The following is a 27,243-nucleotide window of genomic DNA, read 5'->3' on the forward strand; positions in this document are numbered from 1 at the left end:
CACCCTGTCCCAAGGGGAGGGACCCCAGTCTCTGCCCAAACCAGGAGCCCAAAGTGGCCTGCCGCAGAGGTGGGAAGGAGGCCCTGTGCTCCAGCAGTAATGTCTCTGTGCACAGGTCAAACAAGTCTCCACTTTGCTCCAGCAGTAATGTCTCTGTGCATAGGTCAAACAAGTCTCCACTTTCGGGTTCTCCACGGGAGCTCCTGGCTGCAGAGCTGAGAGGGAAAATCTTTCAAGCTGATATGGTGGTGAGAATGCAGGAGCATGTCGCGTCTTCAGCACATGACCTGTGTGTTGCAGTCTACCCCAGGTGCGGATAAACTCACCCCGTCCTCTCCATGATAATTTCTCCATTTCCCACCCAGGTCCTCCTGATATAATGTGGAAGCTCCTCTCTTGTCACTCATACCCTGGAACCACTCTCTCAGCCTGACCCAGTGCTTTTGATTAGCAGTACTCGACCATAAGAATCTTTCAGATGAGTGAAATCTGTGTCTAATCTTTGTCTACACTGGAAGTGCCTATCCAGATAGAGTAGAGTGGGAGTAGACAGAAATTGCACTCAGATTATTTTACAATACCAGGAACCTGCAACACTATCCCAGAGCCGTCACCAGCCTTCACAAATTCCCTTCTTTCTGTCTATTCTGTTTCTTCTGGCTGGGGCCGCACGATGGCAGGAAAGGCCCTGACTGCTCTCTTCTTATTTTATTCAATCTGTCATTAAGAGATACACACTTTTTCACTTAAGGCCTTGCAGAAATCATTGTAACAAAATGTACAGAAAGATGATTTGCATTTTTCATAAGAATTCATTTATATTGAGGAGTAATTTTCATACTCGTATAAAATTTGTAATTTAACTTTTAATTATGTCATCCCAAATTCCAAAAGTAGATTGCAGATCTTATAGCTTTCAACTGGCCAATGTGATTATTTTCTTTCACCCACCTTTCTGGAAGGTAACCTTAAAAACAGCTCTTTAAACTGTTTTTTTCTACACAATGAATTTCAGTAGCCTCTTTCGGGATGAAAGTTTTAATATATTGAATACTCTCTTAATATTATCTGAATACTAAGGATGAAGTTTTCATCAAATCAGAAAAACTCTTCCAAACAGCCCTATTTCCTTAGCAATTAAACAAGCAAGAAATGATATCGAGCTACATGATTGTACTCCAAGGTCATCAAGACAAAATTGTTGTAATTATAATTGGAAAGGTCTAGGAAATAAGGAGAAAATTAGCTTTCTTACAAGAATTAATTAGAATCTTGTTAAAAGACCAGAAGGCAATGTCTTATAAGCACCTATTAAGCATCTAGAATTAATCAGTTCACAGTAGGTGCATTGATAGTAATCAAATTATTAGGTACCAGTGCTCTAAAATGACCCATCTTTTGGCTTCTTTAAAGCTGTGGTAAAATGATAGCTCAATTCTGGGAAATGTCTTGTGGACAAATGACTTTAACAAGCTCCCTAAGGAAAGCCAGCCTAAATGTTTAAGATCCAGCCCCCTCAGCTGGAAGAAATTCTTTGTTTCCAAGAGAATCTTGGGAATAAAAGCAGAGAACCGACAACTGTGCATATCAACATAAGGAGAGGTCGGGCCTCGGTGGCTCAGTGGCAGAGTTCTCGCCTGCCATACCAGAGACCCAGGTTCGATTCCCGGTGCCTGCCACTGCCAAAAAAAAAAAAATGAAGAACATAAGGAGGGAAGGAAAGGATCCCACCTCACCTACTTATAGAGATTTATTAGTAAGCCCTGAAAAAAAGGGAAAGTGAGATCCACCCTCAGTGTGAGTTATGCCTATGGGTCCTGAAGCCACTAACTCCCATCTCCTGCAGGGCCTTTTACTTTTCCTTCCTGAGTTCACACCGTGTGCTCAGCTCAGCATGGCTCCTCCATGCCCATCTCCACCAAAGGTAGCTTAAGTGCCATCTCTTTTGAGATTTTCTGTCCCCTTTTGCAAGTAATTAGGTGAAAGTTCCCAGAAGGTAGGAAAGTATCCCTCCACAAGAGCTAAACACTACGTTTTTGGGTTTTATTTTATTTCTAAACGTTACATTTTTTTATCACTAAATATTTGAAACATATTTGCCTCAATCCTCTATGTCTCTGTCACATGGTGATGTCCTTGGTCTCCTCATGTGGTCTTCTCTGGCATCTGGCTTTTCTTTATGAGGCCTCCAATGATATGGGCTAAGACCCCCCCTGATGCAGTTTGGCCACACCAAAGAGGATCTTAGAAAATCCTATTCACAAATGAATCCGCACCTTAACTGATAATACATCTTCAAAGGGTCCTAATTAAAAATGGGAGTCAAGAGCATGGGTTATCAGGTTGGGGCCTATTGTAAAGGTTCCTAGATTGTAAACTCTTACAGCAGTCACATATATTCAGGAGTTATATCTGTTATTTCTAAATTCTGAGATTCTGAGCTGTTTGTATGTAACCTGGTTGTTCCCAGAAACTTCAGGTATTTATGTGACACCTGAGACTCAGAATTAGAGCTCTGAAGCTGTAAAAGTCAGCCCTACTCCACACAGGACCTGTTTAAAAAGTTGTAAAAGTGATCAGGCTTAGACTAGAGATATGAACAAAGCTGATCTGGATAGGACTAAGGTGAATTAGAATACAGGGTAAAAGGATACCATCATTCATATTTTTAAACTTCAACTTCTGTGTGAGACCAAAAGGAGAGATGTTTATTTGGTACAATGTTTATATTTTGGGTAGCACATTACCTAATTTAACTTGTATGGTCAGTTTAGTTCAACATCATAAGTATATGGAATCTTGAATAGGGTATGACATCTTGTTTGGCAGTGAATAAAAAAGCATTTGCAAAGTCCCCTTGAGGGGATGGGGAGAAAGAAGGAAATATTCAACTCCCCCATTTGGAGAATTCCTAATATTCTCGCAAGCACTAGGGACAACAAAATCAATAGGCTGAGCCCTCAAACTTAGAGTCTGCCCCCATGAAACATTTCTGCAAAGGATAGGCTAAGCCTACTTATGGTTATGCCTAAGAGTCACCCCCAAAGAATCTCTTTTGTTGCTCAGATGTGGCCTATCTCTCTAAGCCAACTTGGCAGGTGAACATACTGCTTTCCCCCTTACATGGGACATGACTCCAAGGAGGTTATCCTGGAGATTATTCTTATGCATTATATAGCTATCCTTTTTTTATTTTATGGTGTATTGGAATGGTGGGACGGAAGTACCTGACACTGTTGAGCTGTGTCCCAGTAGCCCTGATTCTTGAAGACTACTGTATAATGATATAGCTTTTACAATGTGACTGTATGGGTTTGAAAACATTGTGTCTGATGCTCCTTTGATCAGAGTATGGACAGATGAGTAAAAAAAAAAAGGATAAAAAAATAAATAAATAATAAGGGGGATAAAGTGTTACATAAATTGGGGAGATTGAAATACTAGTGGTGAATGAGAAAAGGGGTAAGGGGTATGGTATGTATGAGTTTTTTTTCTTTTATGTCTTTTCCTGGAGTGATGCAAATGTTCTAAAAATGATCATGGTGATGAATACACAACTATGTGATGATATTGTGAGCCATTGATTGTACACCATGTATGGACTGCATGTGTGTGAAGATTTGTCAATAAAAATATCAAAAAACAAAAATGGATTCAAGACCCCAGGAACACAGATTAAGATTAATGACTTGTCTTTTATTAGGGTACATGATTCAAACTACCACACAGGGCTTCTCAACCAGATCTGTGGGGACCAATAGGAAGTGTGAGTCTTCAAAAATTATGTACAAAATTTAATGTGTATTCCAGTATGTGCCTGATTTCCCCATATATACCCTGGAGAATCTCTGACACGCTTCTAAAGTCCTTAAGGGGAACTGTAAAAGGAGTTAAGACACACTGTCCTAAATACATTTTTGTACAGTGAAGTTGAAGGGCTTCCTGAGCTATAGTCATGAAACAAACCAACTTCTGCAGCCTCCAACTGTATTCATTTCCTCTTGCTGCTGTAACACATTACCACAAAATTAGTGGCTTAAACAGCGTAAATCTATTCTCTTCCAGTTCCAGAGACCAGAATTCTGAAATCAGTTTCCCTTGGCTAACATCAAGGTGTCAGCAGGGCTGCATACCTCCTGGAAGCTCTAGGGAGATTCTATCTCCTTGCCTTTTCCAGCTTCTTCTAAAGGCCGCTGACGTTCCTGCTCTCATTGGCCCTTCCTCACATCCCTCTGATTCCCAGCCTCCATTGTCATATTTCCAATCCCCTCTCTGACCTTCGTGACTTCTTTGTACAAAGAACCCAGGATAACCTCCCCATCTCAAAGTTCTTAATCTAATCACACATGCAAAGTCCCTTTTGCCAATGTAAGGTGACATTCACGAGTTCTGGAGATTAGGACATGGACAGCTTGCGAATGGAGAGGCATTATTCAACCAACTACATCATACCGCAGAGTCTTAAAAAACAACAAATTGTGGTCGGCCCAGACAGCCATTCACATGAGGGCTGTAATGAACCACATCACTTCTTAGAATCATATATTGTGGATGTCAGAATAAGCCTTAGCAATCAGGTCTAGTAGTTCTCAAACTATATCATACACAGAATCATTGGCGGGCTTGTTACAATACGGAGGATGGGTCCCAGCCCTATAGCTTATATTTCAGTGGGTTTGGAAAAGGGGCTAAGAATGCATTTCTTTTTTAATTTTTAAAATTGCATAATATAACATATATACAAAGCAAAGAAAGAAAAAAGCAATAGCTTTCAAAGCACCCTTTAACGAGTAGTTACAGGACAGATCCCAGAGTTTGTCATGGGCTACAATACCATCATCTCAGATTTTTCTTTCTAGCTGCTTCAGAACATAGGAGGCTAGAAGGAATAAATATTTATTTTTTATCATCACAATCAGCTGGTTTTTCCTTTTTCTGTGAAAAATAACACATATACAAAAAAGCAAATTTCAAAGCACAGCACAATTAGTTGTAGAACAGATTTCAGAGTTTAGCATGGGTTACCATTCCACAATTTTAGGTTTTTATTTCTAGTTGCTCTAAGATACTGGGACTAAAAGAAATACAATTTAATGATTCAGCATTCATATTCATTTGTTAAATCCTACCCTCTCTGTGAAACTCCACCATCACCTTTGATAAGAATGCATTTCTAAACAAGTTTCCAGGTGATACTGATACTACAAGTCCATGGATCACACTTTGGGAACAACAAATCTAATCTTACCCTCTCGTATTATAGATGAGTGGACTAAGACCCCAAAGTAACACAGTGAAGTGGGGACCTGGGATTTAACCAATCTCTTATTAGCAAGTCCTCTCAGGCAGGTCTCCCATGACTTTCTTGTAGATGTCCAATACAAACACGAAAATACATTTCCGCCTGAGATCCTCAAACTAGGTGGCAACATTTGTTTTACCTAAGACCACTGAGACTGTAGAGAGAACAGAATCCCTTACCCCTAATCCATTCCAAACAGAATTGAGACAGTGGTATATGTTTTCTTCCCTTAAATGATAAATCTCTTATGACAGTTTTATTGCTGTGGCTAAAGTGTTGTTTTAAAATAAAAACATTATGTCATCCTTCTGACAAAGCAATAAGAATTTTTTTATAATGTTCCAATGATGAAGCATTTTCCTTTAACCTTTGGAAAAACTTTTAAAAAATTACTTTTATTTTTTTAACATGGTCAGGCACCAAGAATCAAACCCGGGTCTCCAGCATGGCAGGTGAGAACTCTGCCTGCTGAGCCACTGTGGCCCTAAAAATTATTTTTAATGCCTATATTTTCCAGCATTGTGAAATCTCTTCTCCTCCCTCTCCCCAAAGTAAGCAAGGCCGTAAAACAAACAAAAAAAAAAACCCACACAGTGAACAAGATTTGGTTTGGGCACTAGTCTTCCCGCAGACTGCTGGGGGTCTAACTTCTCTCTACCAAAGTTTCTCCCTAACTTCCCTGTTTGATGCCAACAGAGTCTCTCCTAGCTCTCTTAGGTTTTAGGGCTTTGATCTTCCTGCTTCTCAGATCTCTGGTCCTTATTCTGGACCTATCTCATAACGTCCTTTCTGGCTCAGAGCATTCAAGTTAGTTCCTGTAATAGGATTTGGCTTCAGGACCCTCTTTTATGAACAGCCTCCACTATCCTGCTTCACCCCAGCTCCAAGCCTTGGGTTTCATTTACAACTCACAGTACCGCTTTCAAAAGGTTCTAGAAAAAGTGAGCAAAGCACATGTATTAAACTGCTGAAAAGCATTTCTAAAGCCTTTCCAGAGAATATATATATAATTTTTTACTTGATTGAAACCCATGGTATCATTTTCTACTTTTCTACTGTGCATTTTTATAAAAGTTGTAAATATTCATTACATTTTAAACAGAGAATTTCATATTAATATGAATGCAAAATGTAAAATCCCATCTTTGTTACATTTTGCTCCGATAATCATCACCCTAACTGGTTTTCTGAGCGTGGTATATTCAGAATTTAGGAAGGCTGTGCAAGCTCTGCAAACCAGCTTCATTCTGGATGGAAGGGCAGAAGACCTGGGAGGTCATCTGTCCAATCTAGGAATGGAGATAGAGGCTGCCTTATCAATAGTATCAGCGTCTTCTGCACAGTTTTGCTTCTAGACACCCCAGAGCTGGGTACAACTTCATTTTCTGATCTGGAAGCTGCGCTTCCACCAAGACCAGACGGGGGGAGCAGCAGATCATACCAACATCACCTTACTTAGCATCACTGCCATTTAATTGAGTCCTTTATATGCCAGACCTCTGCATGCGCATTGTTCCTAGATTTTTAATAGTCCAAGGTTAAGTAATATCCCGCCTTTCAAATCTGGGAAAGAGAGATTTGAAATTAGATTTCAGTTTACGTAGAGTGGCAGCTTATAAAGTTATCCCCTAGGGGGCCGTCAGTCCATTCCAAGCATCTTCAAGGTCAAACTATTTTCATAAAATTATAGTAAAATATCATTTGCCTTTTTCACCCATGCTCTCTCATGACTGTGCAGCGTCACAAAAGTTTGTCAACATGGTTTCAGATTCCAAATTCCCACTAGCTGTTCAGAAACCACCACGTGTTGAGTTTTAGTGTTGTATCAAAGAACAAGGCACAATTATTTGAAAAAGCTGTTAAAAGATGCCTCCTTTTTCCAACTACAAGTCTGTGTGAAGTTGGTTTTCCTTCCTATACTTCAAGCCAAATAAAGTATCATAGCAGACTGAATGCAGAAACAGTTGAGAATCCTGCTGGCTTTTATTAAGCCAGGTACTAAAGAGATTTGAATGTGTAAAGTAATACATATTCACAGGTCTCACTAAATTGTTTTGTGTTATAAAATGTAGTTATTCTTCGTAAAAGCATGTCTTTTGTGTAAACATGTAATGGGTTTACTCATGTCATTTTTAAATGAATAAACAAATAAATATGTTAAAGTATCCTTAGTTTTAATTTCTAGAATGGACATTATCGAAAGGCATCACCTACCTAAAACAAAAGGTTTTTTTTGAATCCTTGCCAATGTAAATGAGTATAAAGAGGTATCAACTCCCAAATGTTTGTGAACCATGGCTCTTCAATAACATTGTTTGGATTCATTCTCACCTTCCTTCTAGAAGGTTCTAGAAGGAAGATTCTAATTGCTTGAGCTGGGGAAGTGGAAAAGACGACACCCTAAGCTTTAGGAATCTAAACTGCTATTACACGATGGTCTGTACCATACACTTCATACTAAGTGCACAAGAGAATCTGTGATTTTTAAAAACACACTTGTGCTCAGTCTCTTAATTAAACCTGAGGCGCAGAGAGTCCCTTCAATTAAACTGGGAATCTAGCACATATTGAGTCTTGAATAAAAATGGTAATTAAATGGAAAACAGAAGAACAATTGGTGTCAGGAAGGAATTTTTGAATTTTATGTTGGTACATAAAGAATAAAGCATGTACTATGGAGAAACACAGACCTGCGTTCGAACCCCAACACAACCTGCATAACTATTTGATTTCTCTGAGTCTCAGTTTCCTTATCTACATGTCTATATCTATATATCTCAGAGTTCCTGATTCAAAGGGTGTTCTGAGAAGTAATGTCTATAATGTCCATCACACTGGAAGCTCACGAGAAATAATGTTCCTGTTGGGACAACAGTGTGTCAATTCTAAGGCAAACCCTGCACAGCAGAAACTCCAAATTCCCAAAGGAACATTCTTCTCAAGCATAATGACGTCTTTATAAAGTGAGGTGACTTTCCTTTATGGGCCAACCTCAGTCTAGTATTTAGTCCTTTGGAGACACACTCTCTTGGCACTCACTGGTAATAAAGAGAACCACTGGAAAATTCCCCTCAACCATAAAAGATATATATTATATATAGATAAACAGAATGTCACACAACAGTGATAATTCTAAAGTTGCAAAGGAATGAAATTTTCAACAGTAGTACAACTCCACTTAGTGGTTGCTAAGTATAAAACCTGAATCTTAAAGCTGGAGAACACATTAAGTCTTTTTTCAATATATAATTAGATGAAGCGATATAAAAATTAGTAAATGAAAAATGTCAAATCTAAAATGTAACCCCTGTTTACAACAATAAAAATAAAATATACAATTTCAGGCAGTAATTCTACTTTGCATTTATGAACTGTTAAGACATCCTGAATTGTTTCATGCATGATTCTTACCACTTACAATACCAGAAAATTGAATCTAAACCCATTCAGCTCTGGCAAAAGGTGATATTTACAACCTAAAGCTGTATTAGGACACAAGAGTAATGTAATTTTGCCTCAAAAATTTGTAAAAGTGAGAATTTGTGGAGAAATGAAGGAACAAAAAAGAATGTTTCTATGACACCCAAATTGCGCTAATGATCTCAAGAGCATTTTATGAAATAGAAAGGCCTTTTATTTTGCATTCTTATCATAAAGGAGATATTCAGCTAATTTTTTTCCCCTTTGTGTATAGCCATACTATTCTTTGAACCTAAAATTTACACTAGGTGGAGCTCCTTTCCTAAGATTTGAAGTGATTAAAAAGTAATAATGAAAGAAAAATAATTAACAATTAAAAGGAAAACAAAAAAAATTCATATTCTTACATTTTTTAAATGCCTGCTTAAAATCTACAATACCACTAGGAAAAAATCCATTCTAATAATTAAAACCATTAAAATAAACGCTATCCTTTAAATTCTACTACAGAGAAGCACTAGTTGTAAAGCTGCGGCTACTGGTCCTGAGCTCTAAGGCTCTGAATCACAAAGCAAACATTCACTTCTGTTTGGGGAGAAGGTATGGAGGGCAGGGGAATAGAATCTTTTCTGAATACTTGTAAAAATGTAACAGCACAAATGTTCTGATGTATCTCAAATGGGCATGGTTCTCTGATAGTTCACGGCATTCCAATTAGAGATACATTGTGGTTAAAAACAAATTAAAGACTTACAAAAAAAAATCTGTTCTAGCAAAATGGAAACCATCCCCGATTCTTTCAAACTGCTAAGTTTTTCATGATGCAGACAGACCGGCCGGCTCAATCAGACATTGTGGGATGCCTGGTGAAGGAGGGGACGCCTGAAATTGAACAAACCACAGGTCCAATTAACGGGTAAGGAGTATTTGCAGTTAAAAATAGGCCCCACCGTGAACTCTAGCTGGAGAAGGAGATAAGACTTCTGAGATAACAACACCAAACTCAGTGATCGCTCTTTGCTACAGGATAAAACCAACTCCCTGCAACTTTGCTAAATGGGCTCCTTCTGTGCTATGTCAAGGCTTGCTTTCAAACCCTCCATGCTCCAAATGCTCAGTACTGACCAGCAGCAAGGCTAACCCTCGCCTAATTCCTGAAAGCTTTTGCTGACATATGCTACATGCATATATGTCAGTTTCCTAGGCAATACAGTTTTATGGAGTCTTTTTTTTTTTTCTTTTCAGATTTATAAAAAAAAAATTCTGGGCCAGGCAACACATGGCTCTGCTGACAGCTGACTCATGTAGCAGAGCAACCTTTGATCAAGTGCGAATCACTGACCCCACATGACTTCTCTCCCAGAAAGTCCAAGAAACTGGTTTACTTCAGGGCCAGATAAGCACCAAGGCAATTAGAGCTATCCTAAGTCTCCAATTCCAAACACAACTAGGGATTTATATCTGTGAAAGCGAATTAATTATGAAAAACAAATTTTCTTTTTTATATGTGCCTCACATTTTCCAGATGCAATCTGATTATCTTTTTACTTTATAGACTAATTACTAAATCCAAATTATTACTCTGCTACATAAATGATTTATAGAAACAAAACTAATAGGGGCAGAGAAGACCAGCACTCAGAAGTGGATAATTTTCTTTTGAGGACAGAGAAGGTTTTTAAAACAGAAAAACAAAAAACTAGTATATAGGACCGATGCTTTGAGCCTTCAAACCCTTTATTGGCCAAAATAAGGATTGCAGGAATTGGATAAGCTATTTTAAGTGAATAGACTTTTTCAAGATCTTTAAAACTGACCGAAGCTTTCATGCAAAATTGGCCATTAAACTTGGTAAACTTTCATACCACGTTCTCATACTGATGGTAAATGCAGTTGGACTTTCTGCTATAATTTAATGGAATTTTCCAATTCATTTTTCAAGTGGGGGAGAGGGGACCAGAAAAGTATCGTGTAGCACAGACCATACAAACTAATATATTTTCCCCCAAACATAACAGTTTCCTCAACCACCCTTCCAATTTATAGTCATTATTGGTAACATGGTAATGGATTCTCAAAAGTAGAGCTTATATTAAAATTGTTCCCCTAAAAGATAAAGGCTAGCCAGGCACCTTATGTCCATTTCTGGCATGGAAGGGAAGTGATGTCAAATCCAGGCAGAGGTGTCAATACAGACTCAACAAATTTACAGTCTCTCTGTCCTCCTTTCTTTATCCTCAGTGCTTTAGAATAACCAAAAGAGAAGAAAGGGTAACTGATGTTCAAAATTTTTTAAATATAGGACTTTTGAACTGACAGGAGAAACAGTTGACAAGGAAAGCTACAGACTAAAATAGATTTCGGAATACATTTCTGTACCTATTAATCTCATTTTCTACATGCCAGGGAGGAAAGAACTTGATGAATCAATTGTTTTCCATTCTGCTGACACTTAGTATTGGTCCTGAGAACAATTTCTTTCTAAGCAAAATAATGTTTAACTACTTCCTTATCATCAACACTGCCTCATAAGCATAATTTAGAACTTTGCTATTGTAATTCAGTGTGGTTCATTTTTTTCCCATTTTACTAAATCTTTACGAAACAGATATAATGTCTTATTCATCAGCATTGTCATCATCTGAGCAATTAAAGATAAAGAAGGAAAAACAAAGGAACTACATATGCATACAGAAGTTATGAAAAGGAAGAGGCAGCCTTCCTTAAGTGAAAGGAAAGTGAACAAAAGTAGTCTTTTTTAGACACAGTGGAAATTGGCAGATACATACTCTAACCTGCAGAGTCACGGAAGAGGTCGAGGGCCACAGTGGACCTAGTGATTTTAAGACAATGTTAGAAGGCGAGACCTGGACAAGCATCCAGGTCCAGCCTTAGAGTAGAATTATATTCCCACATTTGGGGACTCTGTTCCCCTACAAGAACCAAACCTGAGAGCACTGGGGTCATTTTCTTTGTAGGGAGTAGAATAAAGAAGGGGAAGTTATGATTCTGATTTCAATGGCAGCTGTATATTTTGATAGGAGTGCCCCTCCTATAAGGGTGTGAGGTGGCAGAAACTTAAAGATTTGGACATATTATTTCAGGAAGAAAAGCAAAAGCTTACATTTCCTGGAAGGGTCAAATTCAAGTCTCTAGACATTAGAAGGTCAGTTCGTATGACATCTCATTCCAAAAGTATCCCACACCGTCACACACACACACACACACACACACACACACACGCACTCACCCTTCCCATCTGCCAAGTCTGATTTAATACATCCTTCTCTGGTACACTCTGCTTGTATAAGTATTGCAATCTTTGTTTCATTCTGCTTTATACCGTGATCAATTGTTTAAATGCCCTTATCTACCAGTGGTTTGCAACCTCCTGATTTTTGAGTGTTTTTTTTTTTTGGTCCTACCGGCTACTGGTATGCTGTGTATATTTTAGGTATTAAGTAACAACGATTGTAGAATGAGTAAGCAGCAGGTCAAATATGTGAAATAGTACAAACCAATGCATTAGCTGTTTTTAGGGCTGGGAGGCTTAAAGTTTAAGGCGTGTTTAAAAATCACATCTTCTTATGCAGAGAGAATTCTATTTTCTTAAAGCCATTTCTATTAACAGGGCAGAGGGGAAATTGCCCATGTATTTCATTTCTTCCTCTCACCCTCCGTTTCCAAAATTCATTGTTTTTGCTCCTTAGCCATAAAATGCTATGTGACTATGCGGTAGACCCATGATGCAGCCACCACTCAGCTCCCCTCACAGAGATAGTGGGTTGGAATCCTTCAGCGGCCATAAATGCTGCCAGAATATGGCTGTTAACCATCAGCCCACTTTGGGGATTATTGCTCCTTAAAAAAGATTGGTTCACCCAGGTCCCACCTCCTCCAGGGGCAGTTCCACCAAGATGACTGGTCTATGTGGGGGGAAGTGCCCACAGCCCTCTCTGCCCAACCCTGCTCTCCTCCATGGCCATTAACCCCAGGAATATCCTGTAGTAGGCAGCCGGGCTGCCCACCTCCACTTCACATTACACAGCCTGTGACCCTCTACCAAATTTTAGGTACTACAGATAGAGAAATTATTAAAAGATGCGGTCCCAATTCTTTCAGATCTCAGAAAACAATGAGGGAGAGATACCGGCAAATCCTTCACTCCCGTGCAAAATGCAAAGTTATATGAGAGAGGTACACACAGGCTGCTCTAGCATCTGACAGATTCTAACAGCCAGGCAGCAGTGGCAAAAGAGAAAGATCATCAGGATGGACTTTTTGTAGGAACGCATGACAAGCAAGAAGGACCCTGATAAAGATAAGGTCAGGATGAGAAAAATCAGAGATATGTGAAGGTGCCTGGGATGCTAAAGGAAGGACACACAGAGGGGGCAGAGGTGGGGTCATGAATGAGAAAGTGGTGGGGACAAAAGTGAGAATGGACAACGACTCTGGGAGGCAGTGAATTGGGCGTGGAAAACCACGTGGGTCATCATCCTAAGGAATGTGGCTCCTGATCATTACTTTTGGACAGAGACAGAAGATGTGATATGCTGGTTTGAAACTGATATTACCCCAGAAAAGCCATATTCTTTTCCTAATCCAATCTTATATGGGCAGACCTATAGTTTAGGGTAGAAACCTCTGATTAGATTGTTTCCATGGAGATTGACCCACTCAGTTGTAGGTGTGACCTTTCAATTAGATTGTTTCCATGGAGATGTGATGCAGCCAAATATGAGTGTGGCCTTTTGATTAGATGAAGATGTGACTCCACCCATTCAAGGAGGATCCCAGTTTACTGGAGTCCTTTAAAAGAGGAAACATTTTGCTTTTGCTTCAGAGCCAACACAGACACAGATATTTGGAGATTCTTGGAGTGCCAACAGAGAAAGCTTAGCTGCAGACATCTGGAGATGCAGAAGTCTTAGGAGATGCTGAAGTCCTAGGAGATGCTGAAGTCCTAGGAGATGCCAAGAGCTGAGAGAGCTGCAGAAGCTAGATAGAAACCAAAGACCAGCAGACATCCCCATCTGCCTTTCCGTGAGATGCTAAGCTACAGAGTAAACCCCAGAGTTTCGCCCTGGACCAGTAAGTCAGAGAGGAAGCCACTGGAATCAGAAGCTGGAAGCAATGGAACTTGGAACAAGGACCAGCAGACACCAGCCATCTGCCTTCCCATGTGCCAGAGGAAACCAGACGCTACCCAGCCCTTTCTGTGGAATCAAGGTATCTTTCTCTGGATACTTTAGTTTGGATCTTTAAGACCTCAGAACTGTAAATTTGTAAATTAATAAATCTCCTTTATAAACGCCAATCCATTTCTCGTATATTGTGTTCCGGCAGCATTAGCAAACTAAAACATATGACTTTCCATGTAGCATACACTTCCAGATTTTCCAACCCTTATCTCCCCCAAAATTCTTCTGGAAAAGAAAGCAAAGAATAGCAGACATTTTGGGAGGGTGGGCATGGTGTTCATAGCACCTTTCCATAATCATGCGAGTGATGGCTTCACTTACTTTCCATGTAATAATTATCTTATAGGAAAAATGGCACATAATCAGATTTGTCGAAACATTTTGTTTCATTTTGAAAAAAGAATCTTCTTTTTTTCCAGCCCTCCACTATATAGGTACGATTTAAGAAGTAAATAAATAAGTACTACTGAAGCATAAATATGGTCATTGTTGTTTCAACAAAATTTAACCTTTTATTCATAAGATTTATCTTCTTGCAAGTTTACACCATTGTTTGCTGTTTATTTGGTAACCATGGCTACTATCATTATGGATAAGAACATTCAAAGTGTCATCAAGTACCAGATAAATGCTGGAGCTTCCTTCATCTATCCTTGCCCTCCTCCTTACCTAGAACTTATCCTTGAGTAAAATTACAAAATGGATAAAAAAGTTAATAATTATAAAACACAACCCACAAGCACTACGGAAACTCTTGATAACCAGATATATTAGCCATGAACCATAAGGCAAAGGGACAAGTAGGTGTCTCTCCTTCTCTGTCTCTCTCTCTCCAGAAATAATACAGGAATAAAATAGTGAGAATAGTAAACATTGTTGCTATATGGGTACATTTGAATCTGGTCTACTTTACTCTTCCCAAAATAAATAATTTATAAACAAGAGCATCACATTTATTTTGAGTAACATGTTACCTGTGATGCCTGCCCAGGTCATCAACACTTTCCAGGCTGTTGAAATACTGGGGTGAAGAAGCACAATGGGGAGCCACATTGCAGTCCTTGGGGTGTTTACAGCAAGTGGGGGCAGAACAAGTATATAGTTTGGAAATGTCTCTCTGGTTCCAGATAAGGAAGGGGATGGAGATTGAAAGAAGGGTTTAGGAAGCTGTTTAAGGAAGGAATGCAAGGATCTGCACACATTAGGCAACTAGAAACACCAATAATGGCTGAATGCTTCCAAAGCTCAGCCCCATCAATTCCTCTACTTGCCAATGGAGTCCCTTGAAAGATTTAAGCCAGGCAGGCAAGTCGGTCAAGATAACTTTTTGCTTCCCATGTCTCTCTGATTTTTGAGAAGAGTCTTATTCCCCTCATTAATAAAACAGAAAATTAGCCATTAGAGAAGTACTCTTGATTAAGCCTAGAAGTCCTGATACCTAAGAATAAGAATCAAAAGTCCAAATGGAATTTGTAGGTAGAAGGGTTTATCTCAATTTAGAAAAACATTCAATTCTGTTTAACTTTTTCTTCTCAACTACAACTAGTTCTACTAAAATGTGATTATACTGTCAGATGCAAAGACATCCACCTATCTGGAACTAGAAATCACTTTAATAGATAAATCACCATACAGCTGCCCCCCCACACACACACAACATGCATATACCTGACACCACAGGACTGTCACTTCTGACACATGAAACAGCTTCACAAAAACCACCAGGTGCAAGAGAAATTTAGATGTATATGATAAAGTATTATCCTAGATGCACCAAAATTCTTCCTTGGGAGGTGACGAAGCATCAGACACTGATTGAAAGGAAACCTGTTTAGTGAGGGCATCATAATAACATAAATAAAATCATGAATCTAATTCTTGAGTCGGACTGCCTACATTATCAGCAGATCCCCCATCTACTACTGAGGTGGCCTCCAGCAGGCTTGGCCTGGCCTTGGTTTGCTGGTCCAGAAATCACATGATGCAAAATTCCAATGGCCTAAGGCTGTCAGAATTGAATGAAGCTCCCACGTGGTGTGCAGCTCAGTGCCCGGGAGGGAGTAGCGCTGCGGTGAAGCCCGCTGAAGTGGTAAGTGCTCGCACACGGGGCCCACATCAGAAGGGGACCCACGTCATCGTCATCAAGACCAATTCCTCCTTGGCCAAGCCAGTAACCTCTTAGGCTGCACAGCCAGCCTCTTCCCTTTTCCTCCCCCAAACAGAATGAAAACTGAGCTCACAGAAGGAGGGTGGGCCGGGAGAGGGAGAGGCTGGTGAGGAAAGCACGCCAACACTGTGGTAGAGTAGAGGGGGAAAATGATAGTATGACACCCTGGCTCACACTTTGCTATTTTTAGGGTCAGAGATTTCTGAAGATTTCCTGAGCATCTCACAAATAAAGTAGTATCCTCAGAAGGCTTTCGAGGTCCCAGACTGAAGCAAAAGTCACACAGATTTGGTTCACAATCAATTTAAAAGAAGTAGGTTCTGGCTACCAATGATTACTGGAAAAGAAAGTGAGATTTTAGGGTGGTTGTGCAGTTCATCATCCTTGAGGGAGAGGAGGGGGAACAGAGAGACCTGCAGAGACACACAGAGGAAAGTATACAATTGAACCCAGAAAGAAGATTTTCTATGTGGAACCAAAGAACCGTGAACATAACTCATCAGGCAAACCAGTTTCTTAGGTAGCAACTGTGTCACATCAACTACTCACAGCTCAACAGATTAAACTCACATGACACATATTCCTAAGGTTATTTATGGATAACTAAATCATCTAAGATAAGGATTCCCAAATTACTTATACCAGAATAGAAAACTTGACAAGCGCCAATACTAAATTTCATTCAGTATAATTTTAGGAATTTCTGCAATAACAAGTGCAGCCACAAATGTTCAAATCCTTAACCTCCTAAGACAGTGACACAGCAGTTTGAAATTTATTCAGAGAGAGACTTGGGATGAAAATGGAATTGGTAATTGAGACACTGCCTTTCCTAAGGAGATACTGTGACTGATTTCTTTTTTCGGGAATCAGCTACAATAAACACTTAGAGAAAACTGGAGACTGTATGAAACCAGTCTCTTCTATAGTGTCCATGCCAATCAAAGGCTTTCCCTCCAAATCTTGCTTCCCACGTCCTCAAGAACTAGGAAAGACGTATTTAAAAACATATACTTTGCAATAAAAAACTGCCAATTGTGAGCTTCATTTTCCATAGCAAGAAACCCACCAGCCAACGGGCAAACCTCTTTCCCTGTCCCTTCCGGCAGGCCAAACAGCCGAGCGCACGATATATCACTAATGCTTAATTTTGGAAGAACAAAGTCAGAATTCAAAATTGAACAGTTTTTGTCACCTTGAGTTTTGACATCATCTATTAAAGACCAATTGACTTGGAAAAACGATCACCTCCAGAATCATGCACCATTTTAGATAAACACATCAACAATGTCCCATTTCCGGTGGATTTATATCAGAAACAACATCAGCATCATAAAAATGAACATGTTTGTGGCAGTCATAAATGGTAAATATGAAGGTTTGAGGTGTGCAATTCATAGAAACAACCAAGAGACAGCCTGAGAAAATTCAGTTTCAAGCTATATGGATATTTTCAAATTACTTTGCTTTAAAGAACTATTATTAAACATTATGTAATCAAAAGAAAGTGAAAATCACACCGAGGATTTAAACAGCAACGCTTATCACTGAACATGATTCCTCTTGTCTCATTTGGTTTGGTTGTTGCTAAGAGGACACCTCAAATTTTTTCCCATCATGCGAGAGGATCAGCAAACAAAAGCTAATGCACACAAGTATTTTCCCATCCAATGATTTCATTCGTCAATTTTCTTCTCCCACAGAGAGAAATCGACATCTTAAACAGTACTTTCAGAACTCACCCAAGTTATTCACATCCGGATGCCCAAAGATGACATTTTCCCAGAAGACAGGAAGGTAGGTCCATGTTCCACATTCCACAGTGGAATGTTCATGTTCCACAGTGAAGCGGGGAGGATGAAACAAAAAGAGAAGAAAAAACAGTTTAGGAATATGCAACAACTGGTAGTGATATACCCCCCTATGAGCATGATAATGAGAGTTCCCTCCTCTCTTGAAACTGCCCCAAGTCTTTGTGGATTACTGAGAAAGTATCTGCAGAAAAACAAAGCGAATCATTTAGGAGAGATCTCTCCGTAACTTTTTCATTTAACAGATGCAAATAAGAGACTACACATGCAAATCACATTTGAATATGCCATATATGTTTCCAGAAATACAATACGAAGAGTCGCATAAATATATAGGGATGTAAAAACAATTAAAGCAAGTCAAATCTGGGCTAGAATAGAGGAAAAAAAAAAAACTGCTGCAAGGTAAAGACTTAGCCATGACTCAATAATCAGAAAGCTCAGTAAAATGATCTCCACATTTCAACAATCATTTCACTAAAATAAATTCTAATTACACACCCTCAAAGAATATAAATTGTCACCCAGTTTAGATATGCCATAACTCAGAGACATACAATAGAATTTGAATTCTTCAAGAAAAAGACCAGAAAAATATGTCAATATTTTTTTTAATAGAGGCCCAGAATAAAAAATGTACATGGCATGAAACTGCTCAGATACATTGTCAGTCCTAAAAGCTGTGATAGCTGCTGTATTATGGAAGAAATTTCACAGCATAAAATCACATAAAATAATATTTTCAAGTAGATGCAACTCCCCAAATGTGAGCAGCAGCCACTTTGGGGAACAAGTCTGCATCAAGGTCACAGATGAAGAATTCTGGGATGCTCAGGTCCCCTTGGGTCTCCTGAGGCTCTGCTTTACAGAGGTACAGCATTGATCATCCCAAAGCTACCATCAGAAAGGTTCTTGTCACTGTTGATGTGCTCTGCGTAGATGCACTTGCCAGATGAAAGAAGAACGAATCCAACTGAAGTAAATATTAGATGTAAAGAATTTTTTTTAAAATTGCAACGTGTCAGAACAATTGAGAAACTAATTTGGTCTTATAAGCAGATGGTAGGATGAGGGTAGTTGCTTAAAGATGCTGAAAGTAATAGTAACAGATTTGCCTAGAAGACCCCAAATGAGCCTGTCTGTCAGCTCTGATCACAGGGCTCTCAAAGAATGCAGGAAAGCTGCCCTCTCCTGTCACTCCCACTCTACATAAATCCATAGACACCTGGAAAAGTGCCTACACAAGTTCTTCTGAAAATCCTTTAGCTATTTTAAAAGTTTAACAACTTCGCTTGCAGATAGAATCCTTAACTCCTGGCAATGAGTGGTGAATTTTCTTCTCATTGTAACTATGCAAACTTTAATTCTACTGGCCAAAGAATATAGCTAATCCTCTCTAATGCATTATTTGGATTTGCTAAAGAGTTGGGAGTGGGAATACATTGGTGCCTACCTAAGATACTATAATGAAGCTAAGCTTAAATATCTGTTTTTCAAATACCGTCTGTCCATAGCTTTAATTACCATTTCCTTGTGATTTCCTCTCAACGGGAAGAGACCACTTGAGAAGAAAGGACTTTGAGAATATGATATAGGGAGTGCTGTCCTTTAAGGAAATGGGTGACCTTGAACAACCCACTAACTATCAGTGTGTTTCCTTGAGTGAAGAAGGAGAGTAACAGATGTTCTGGTTTTCTCACAGGATTATTGTAGACCTCAAAGGCAAAGAGGCCTTTAGACCTTTGAGAAATACAAAGCAGTGTAAATTCCTGGCGGACTTTTTGAATGTCCCTAACTGCTGTCTGTATTTGGGTAGGAATGTGCAGTGCACATTCTTCAGAGGAAAGGCAGCCAACTTTCATCTGAGGTTCTTTCTTACGTGGGAAGGCTTGAGGTAATCTCTGCTGGTCTTCTCTCCAGGCCTCTGGGTTCCAACAGCTTTCCCGGGGGTGATTTCTTTCTGCATCTCAAAGGCCTGGGCTGAGCTGCAAGTGCTGAGATGAGGTATGCCGAACTGCTTGGGATGTGCTACGTTGCGCTCTCTCATTTAAGCACCAGCCAATTAAATCAAACATCATTCATTGCAGCAGACATGCCTCCTAGCCGACTGCAAATGTAATCCTCATCATGTAATCAGCAACGGATGAGGTTCACATACCATTGGCTCATGTCCACAGCAACAGAACTAGGTGCCTTCACCTGGCCAAACTGACAACTGAATCTAACTACCACAATCCCCAAAAGTCCCCCAATTTACTTGTTTCCTGCCCACTTCTCCATAGGCATTGCTATTCCAGACTGCCAAATCCAGACAGTCTCATAGCATAAAATCATGTGAAATAAACATCCTCTGTGATGCCACTTGTGTTCCCTTCACCCACAAGCCCTGCATACACCACAGGTCCCAGTCATTCTCCCAAGATCCAGTCAGTACTCCTCCTTGAAGCTCCACTGGCCCCCTCTGGTTTTCCTCACTGCAAGTAACTTCCTCATCCTCTGAGCTTTCCTAAAACCTTATTTGTGCTATGATGTCACTAGTACCAAAGAACACAACATGCTCTTTTGGGTACATGTCCTATCTTTCCTATGAAAAGGCAGTTGGACAAAGTCTGAGTCTCATTCCACTTTGTAAAGGTAAACTGTTCCCGTGTCCCTCAGCCCAGCACCCTGCATGTAGTAGACACTTGCTAGGTATTTGGGAAAGTAAAAGGCATGCCCGACAAACTCTCTCCTGCTCTTATTCTAGCTCTTCCTCAGTCTTTTCCACATACATGGATAGAGGTAGAAATTTTTCATTAACTATGACCCCCTCTTGATTGTTCATGTAAACACTTATCAGATTCTGCCCTTGCACTAAATGACCACAGTGACTTCTTTTCTAGTTTAGAGATATAATTTCATTATGAAATAAATTTCTGTCTTCAGCATCTTCATGTGCTGATCTCCCCTTCCAGGAGCTTGTAGCCTGTTCATTTGGTCTCCCAGTTTCCCCTACACCTCCTCCCACTTTAAGTTCCTGCCTACTAGATCAGTTCTGCCAGTCTCAGTCTTCAAATCCTTCCAGAATGCATCTCCTACTTATCTAAACTTGTATCCCACTGCTCTCAAGTGATCTATGTGATCCAATCAGACCGATCCCCTTACTGTCTGCCTAAAATTACAGTAAAAACATACAAACAACAACAACAAAAAAAACACCTCTGCTCCTTTCTTCCACTAGGCCCATGTTCTTTCTTCCCAGTTCAGAAATGTCTTTTCTAAACTTCCTTCTCAACCCAAGTTCTACACACTCCTTCAAGGACTCTCTTTACAGCTTTTTTAATTGCTCCAAATCAGCTTGGAGTTTCACTGGTCTTCTGCACAGTGAATCTGGACCCATCTCTAGGTGGTCTTGTCTCCTAGAAACCACCTCTCGCTAAAGCCTCTAATGGATCCACTGGCTTCCTCTCATGCCCCCCCCCCCCCCGCCCCCATTTTTTCTCCAGCAGTCAAAAAGGTCGTTTGAATGTATCGTCTATCATTTTGAATCCTCTCACATCACAGTTGAAATTAAATCTGAAATCCTTACCATGGTCTAAAAGGTCCCCTACTACCTCTGGCCCCATCTGCCGTTCACTTCCATCTCCCTCTCTCCAAATCCACATGGCTTCCTTCTTCTTCCTTGAGCATTCAGAGTCCACTCCCACCCTAAGAGCCTTTGTACAGCTTTTCCTTCAGCATGGAAGGTTCTTCCCCTGCAGTTAACACTTCACTCAGGTCTCTGCTGAAAATCCACCTCCTCTGAGAGGCCTCCTCCAGCCATCCGCCTTCAAACAGCACCACCTCCCCATCCCGCCCCATTCTGACCCCTTACCCTGCTGACACTCCACCATTTATGCCACCGCTTAGTGTAGATGACATCTACTTACAGATTTTGTTGCCTACCTCTTTTACTAGAATATAAGCTGCATGAATAAGAGAGGTTTTCTGTTTTGTTCACTACAGTATTCCCAGAACCTTTAACAGTGGCTGGCACAAGTAGGCACATCTATTAATTCAAGTTGAATTGCACTGAATGAAAAGGAATTACTATTCACATGGCAAGCACCTAGGAACTTCCTCTATGTCCTAAGTGCTAGATAACTAGGACATAATAAGTACTCGTCAATTTTATGAATGTACATGTGCATTTAGGTTCCCCAAGTCAAATTATTTTTCACACATTTACGGATATATCTTCACTACTAAGGTCAACTCAGAGATCTTTGCTCCTTTTTCTGGATCATCAGGAAAAAGGAAGGGGCCTTCTTCCTGAAGCCCCTCACTCCTCCCACCTCCCAGCTACTGAGGAACTATTTGTTATCAAAGCAAATCCTTTCATCTTCTACCAAAAAGAACAAAGAGGCACAGCCTCCTACTGCAACCCTTCCAAACTTTAGAACTGCATAATATCTCATATAGCTTCATGATAACATATAGGAGACACACACAAACATGCACAGGAAATAAAATGCACCAACTGACTATTGACTTGACTTCACTTGCAATTCAACTGTAAATCCTGGGTTTATTGCACTCTACCCAGTTATTCTAAGTTGCAGGGGAGCTCTCAGTACGTGCCACATAACAACACAGGGGAGCTACCTTGTACAGAGAGGTCAATGAATATGGAGCTTCACGAGATCGTATCCAAACCATATAATAAAGAGAGGAGGGAGGGCCAGGGAAGGCTTCCTTTGGAGACTCCTGAAGTGAGACCTGAAGGATGAGAAAAGGCTGACTGAGGGAACAGGGGAAAGGTAGAATGGTGCATTCAAGCAGCTTTACAAAGGCTCGTGTGTCTAGTACAGTGTTTCTTTTTTTTTTTTTTATTAATTAAAAAAAATTAACTAACACAACATTTAGAAATCATTCCATTCTACATATGCAATCAGTAATTCTTAATATCATCACATAGATGTATGATCATCATTTTAGTACAGTGTTTCTTAAGGTGTGATCCAAGGACCCCTGGAAGGTCCTTGAGACCCTGTCAAGGGGCCTGTGCAATCAAAACCAGTTTCCAAATCATAAGAAGATGTTTTTGGCTTTTACATTTTCATTCTCTCATGAGTGTACAGTGAAGTCTCTAGAAGCTACATGATATGTGATCATGTCCCATCAGTTTCTAATGCAGAGCAGACCCAAAAATCTACTCTATTCTTCTCCTGAATTGGAAATTAAAGATTTGTAATGCTACGTCTTCTCCCTACATTATTTTTGCTTTGGAAAATACAGCTAACTTTCACACACACAAAAAACTTTCTGTTAATATGGGATGTATTTATTGTTGTTATTTTTCAATGAATTAAAAATTTCTCAGTTTTAATGAAATATCAACAGATATAACATGCAGAGTCTTTGTTCTTTGATAATTGTGAACAATGTATGGAGGACCTGAAACCAAAATAATTGAGAACTGCTAGTCTGGAGAAGACAACAAGAGGGCAAGAGAAACAAGATAAGGCTGAAGAAGCAGGCACAAGCAGAAAAGAATGACCCAATGGGCCAGTGGAAGGATGCTGGTCTTTTAAAGTAATGTCAGAATATTCCATAAGTATGGTAAGCTACAGTTACAGTAACTTTCTTTGTATATAATAGTTGTATAGAATTATTAATTGTTCAACTTACTTTTCCAGCACTTTTGGTTCATATGTTTCCATTACCCAAAAGGGATCTCAAGAATACTTTAAAAAAGAATAACCTCTGAATTGTGCTTACCATGAAAAGTCCACTTTATGGTTAATCCTGAGGTGGGAAATATTCACAGATAGAACTGACTTTTATCTCCTGCTGCCATCCACATTCAAGTGGAACCACAATTAGGGTGACAGCCCCTGGCCTGGAGAACCTCAGAGGGCAGGAGGAAATCCAGAGGGGTTCTTGTACAAAAGAGGCTGCTTCTAACCTCAGCGGGAGCCTCTGGGCTGCTTCTCTTTGACTTTCTTCTATCGCACCCCTCAGAAGTTGCTGCAAGCTTCATCTACTCCCCAGTCCTTTCTGCCTCTTAGGGACAAGCCTTCTTTCTCATTTCACCGAGCAGTTAGAGGCAGGAAATCCTGGAGTTAATGTTAATGAACCATGACTACGAAATTTATGACTTTGTGACTTTAACATTGGCAAGATAAAAGCAATTATTTTAATAGGCAGTTTCTATGAATAAATAGCAAATGAAGGCATGATTACGAATTCAATAATAAATTTTATTTTAATAAATCAGTGAGAAGAGGCAAACCTATGACCAATGTAAGGTGAGCGTGTGTGTATGCAAAGAGAATATGGAAAGAAGCTAGGGGACAAGGCTAGCTGCAGGGAATACTTTCATCAGAGTACATTCCCCAGGAATGCCTGCTAGAACAGCACGATGGAGTAAAGAAGTGCCCTGTGCCCAGAAGGAAACAAATCACAAGGTGCTAGAAACTTTCATCAAGTCTGAGATGAAGGTAGACCTTTACAAATGCTAAAGTCATCTGAGCAAACAAACAAAACAAAACAAAAGAATCCTGGAATTGCACTTCTCTGTGTATTTAATTGAACTACAAAAAGGGGAATTGCTTTGAGGAAAGGGTTGGGAGAATGGGTGTAGAGCAAGGAGGCAAACTTTTTCTTGAACGTTTCTCTTTCTTGAACCAAGTGGACCAGGCAATTCACCCACCCTGCATATGCCTTGGTTTTGTAATCAGTTAATATTACATACTATAGAGAGGTGTTACTGGCCTTCTTACTTCTATTCTTTCATGAGCACACAGCGGAAGTTTCTAGAAGCTACATGACGTGTGATTCGTATCATCAGTAAAGGCAAAAAATAAAGATATTTCTAGCCCTCAGATGAGAATTCTTGGTGCATAGTAGGACCTCAGTAAATGGCAGTTCTTTTCTCTGCCCTTCCCTTTTCTCTTCCTAAGAGGCCATATGAGAAGCAGTGCAAACTCTGATCTATATGGTACAAAAATATATTTTTTAATGTAGAGAGAGAACGTATGTGTAAAAACAATGAAAGCCTGTAATGAATAAATTCAAAATCAGAAAAGTCTATCCACTGACAATCTGTTAAATTTTCCTCCCTGAAGTCTGATGTTGTATACTGTAATCTGATATATGCTATTTCTACTAACTCTTCAACTCCAACTGTTGTCTAGATGTGTCTATGAGCTCAGCCACCACGTCCTTGATGGCATGCCAATTCTCCCTTTCTCCAAGGACAGCCCTGCATCTGGGCTATGGAATCCTCCCCTCTGTCAGTGTGAAATCCCCAGCTCACTAGGATTCCCCAGCTCTGGGTCCTCTGGTTCTCTTTCTAGTGGTCTCCACTGCTCTCTTTTCCTTGCTTCCCTTCCTTCCCTCAGGCACTATGTTGGCTTCTTCTCCCTTCATCTCTGTGACCACTCTTGGGAATGTCATACTTTTATCAAGGAGGCTAGTGGGCATTGCATTCACCTGGCCACCTGGCATAGAAATACAGGGTATATCGCTTTCCTCACCTGTCCCAGTCAGCTTTTATACCTCATGCCTCCACGCAGTCCTTCCACAAGGCACTGACTGCTCTGTATCATGAGCCATCCCCAGGCATGCCTGCCTCCTTTCCATTGAAGCAGAGACCCCCTCAGTCGAGAATTCTGCTGCTTCTCTCAGTCTTCCTTCTCTCCCACCCCTTCATCTCTCTCCACTTCCCACCACTCTCTCTGCCTCCCTCTTTCTGTCTCTCTCTCTGAATCTCTCTCTCTCTCCCCTTCTCTCTTTCTCTGTTTATCTCTGGGTCTCTCTGTCCCGCCCGCCCACCCCTCCACACTTCTACTCTCCACCCTCCCCACCTCTCTCTCTCTCTCTCTCCTTTCTCTCTCAAATCCCATCACTGAAAGTTTGCCTAATCTCAAAATCCTGTTAGTCCTTAAAGTCCAGTATGAACCCTGCCTCTCTTGTAAAGCCTCCTAGTTTCCCAGTCAGAGTTAACTGTTCCCTCTGACATTTCCCCAGAACTGTGGCGGTCACTAAAAAATGCACTTAAAAGTGTTTATTATATCACATGCACATAAATATACATATGTAAGCTACAAAGCGTAATAATACAATAAACACCTGTGAAACCATCACCTAATGTAATAACAAGAATATTGCCAATATTGTTGCATCTACTATTTTGTCCATCTGCCATCCGCCATGTTTTCCTAAACAGTGCATCATTGGTTTTGCATATAAGGAGTTTTTGAATCTTATAAAAATGGTACCACATTATGTAATCTTCTGCAATTTTTTGATCCACTAGGTTTAAGATTCATCCACGTTTATAGCTGTGGTTCATTCATTTTTGTGGCTATATACTATCTCATTTTGTGACCATACATAATTTATTTATCCATTCTCTTATCCTTAGACGTTTGTGCTGTTCCAAATTTCTTGCTATTATGGATATTTTGGAAACATCCCTTGGTGTATGTATACAAGAGTTTACTCTATGGTATGTAATGAGACATGGAATTTCTGGGTTGGGTAAGAGGTATATGGTCATCTTTGTAAAATAAGGACTATAAGCCCTTGGTCTTGAGGCTTACTCTTGTGAAGCTTATGTAGGTAGCAGAGAAGCTTAGCCTACCTAGAGGCATGCCTAAGAGTTACTTCTGGAGGACCTCTTTTGTTGCTCAGATGTAGCCTCACTCTCTCTAAGCCCAACTCTGAAAGTGAAATCATTGCCTTCCCCCCTAGGTGGGACATGACATCCAGGGGTGAAAGTCTCCCTGGTAGCATAGGAGAGGACTCCCAGGGATTCCTGGGATAATTCCATCCTGGCCAAAAGGGGGAAAAGAAATGCAACTACTAAAGTATCAGTGGCTGAGAGAGTTCAAATATTGTTGAGAGGCTAAATCTGGAGGTTGCTCTTATGCAAGCTTCAGGTAGACCTTGCTACTGTCATAACCTGCCAACTCCCAACCATGACCATTCCAGCCAATCCTAAAGAACACCTAGGGCAATATATAAGATTCTACAAAGGTTCCATGCACTAGGGTAACTTTCCAGAAACCTACAACCTCCAGATGGGTCCCTCGATCAGATAAGTCCTGAAACCTAGAGGGCCCAGCCTCTCCAGAACATCAGCTAATTCCGTCTCCCTACCCAATATTATTGGCAGCCCCTTCCAACATGAAAAAGTTAGAATGGACAGAGCCCAAATACCCCCTAAAGAATGGGATAGAAAGATCAAAGGTGCTTGTGGAGAGAAGGTAGGGTTTAACAAACGAATATGATTGGTGAATCATTAAATTGATATTTCTTTTAGTCTCCAGTATCTTAGAGCAGTTAGAAGTCAAAACTTAATATTGTGGAGTT

General features: G+C 40.1%; 1 protein-coding gene across 6 annotated transcripts in view; it reads right to left on the minus strand.

The window, feature by feature from the left end:
• The window catches only part of EPB41L3 (erythrocyte membrane protein band 4.1 like 3), a 261,674-nt gene that overhangs the window by 220,987 nt on the left and 13,444 nt on the right, over positions 1–27,243 (minus strand). Inside the window, exon 1 of one of the 6 annotated variants that reach the window (XM_077135911.1) lies at positions 17,836–17,860. The exons of the other annotated variants lie outside the window; for them this stretch is intronic. The gene's annotated coding sequence lies outside the window, so the exon portion shown is untranslated. Of the gene's footprint in view, positions 1–17,835; positions 17,861–27,243 lie in introns of those variants that run through there. 6 annotated transcript variants of the gene reach the window in all.

This window comes from Tamandua tetradactyla, chromosome 18 (genome assembly GCF_023851605.1).
Source record: "Tamandua tetradactyla isolate mTamTet1 chromosome 18, mTamTet1.pri, whole genome shotgun sequence".
NCBI classification, from domain to species: domain Eukaryota; kingdom Metazoa; phylum Chordata; class Mammalia; order Pilosa; family Myrmecophagidae; genus Tamandua; species Tamandua tetradactyla.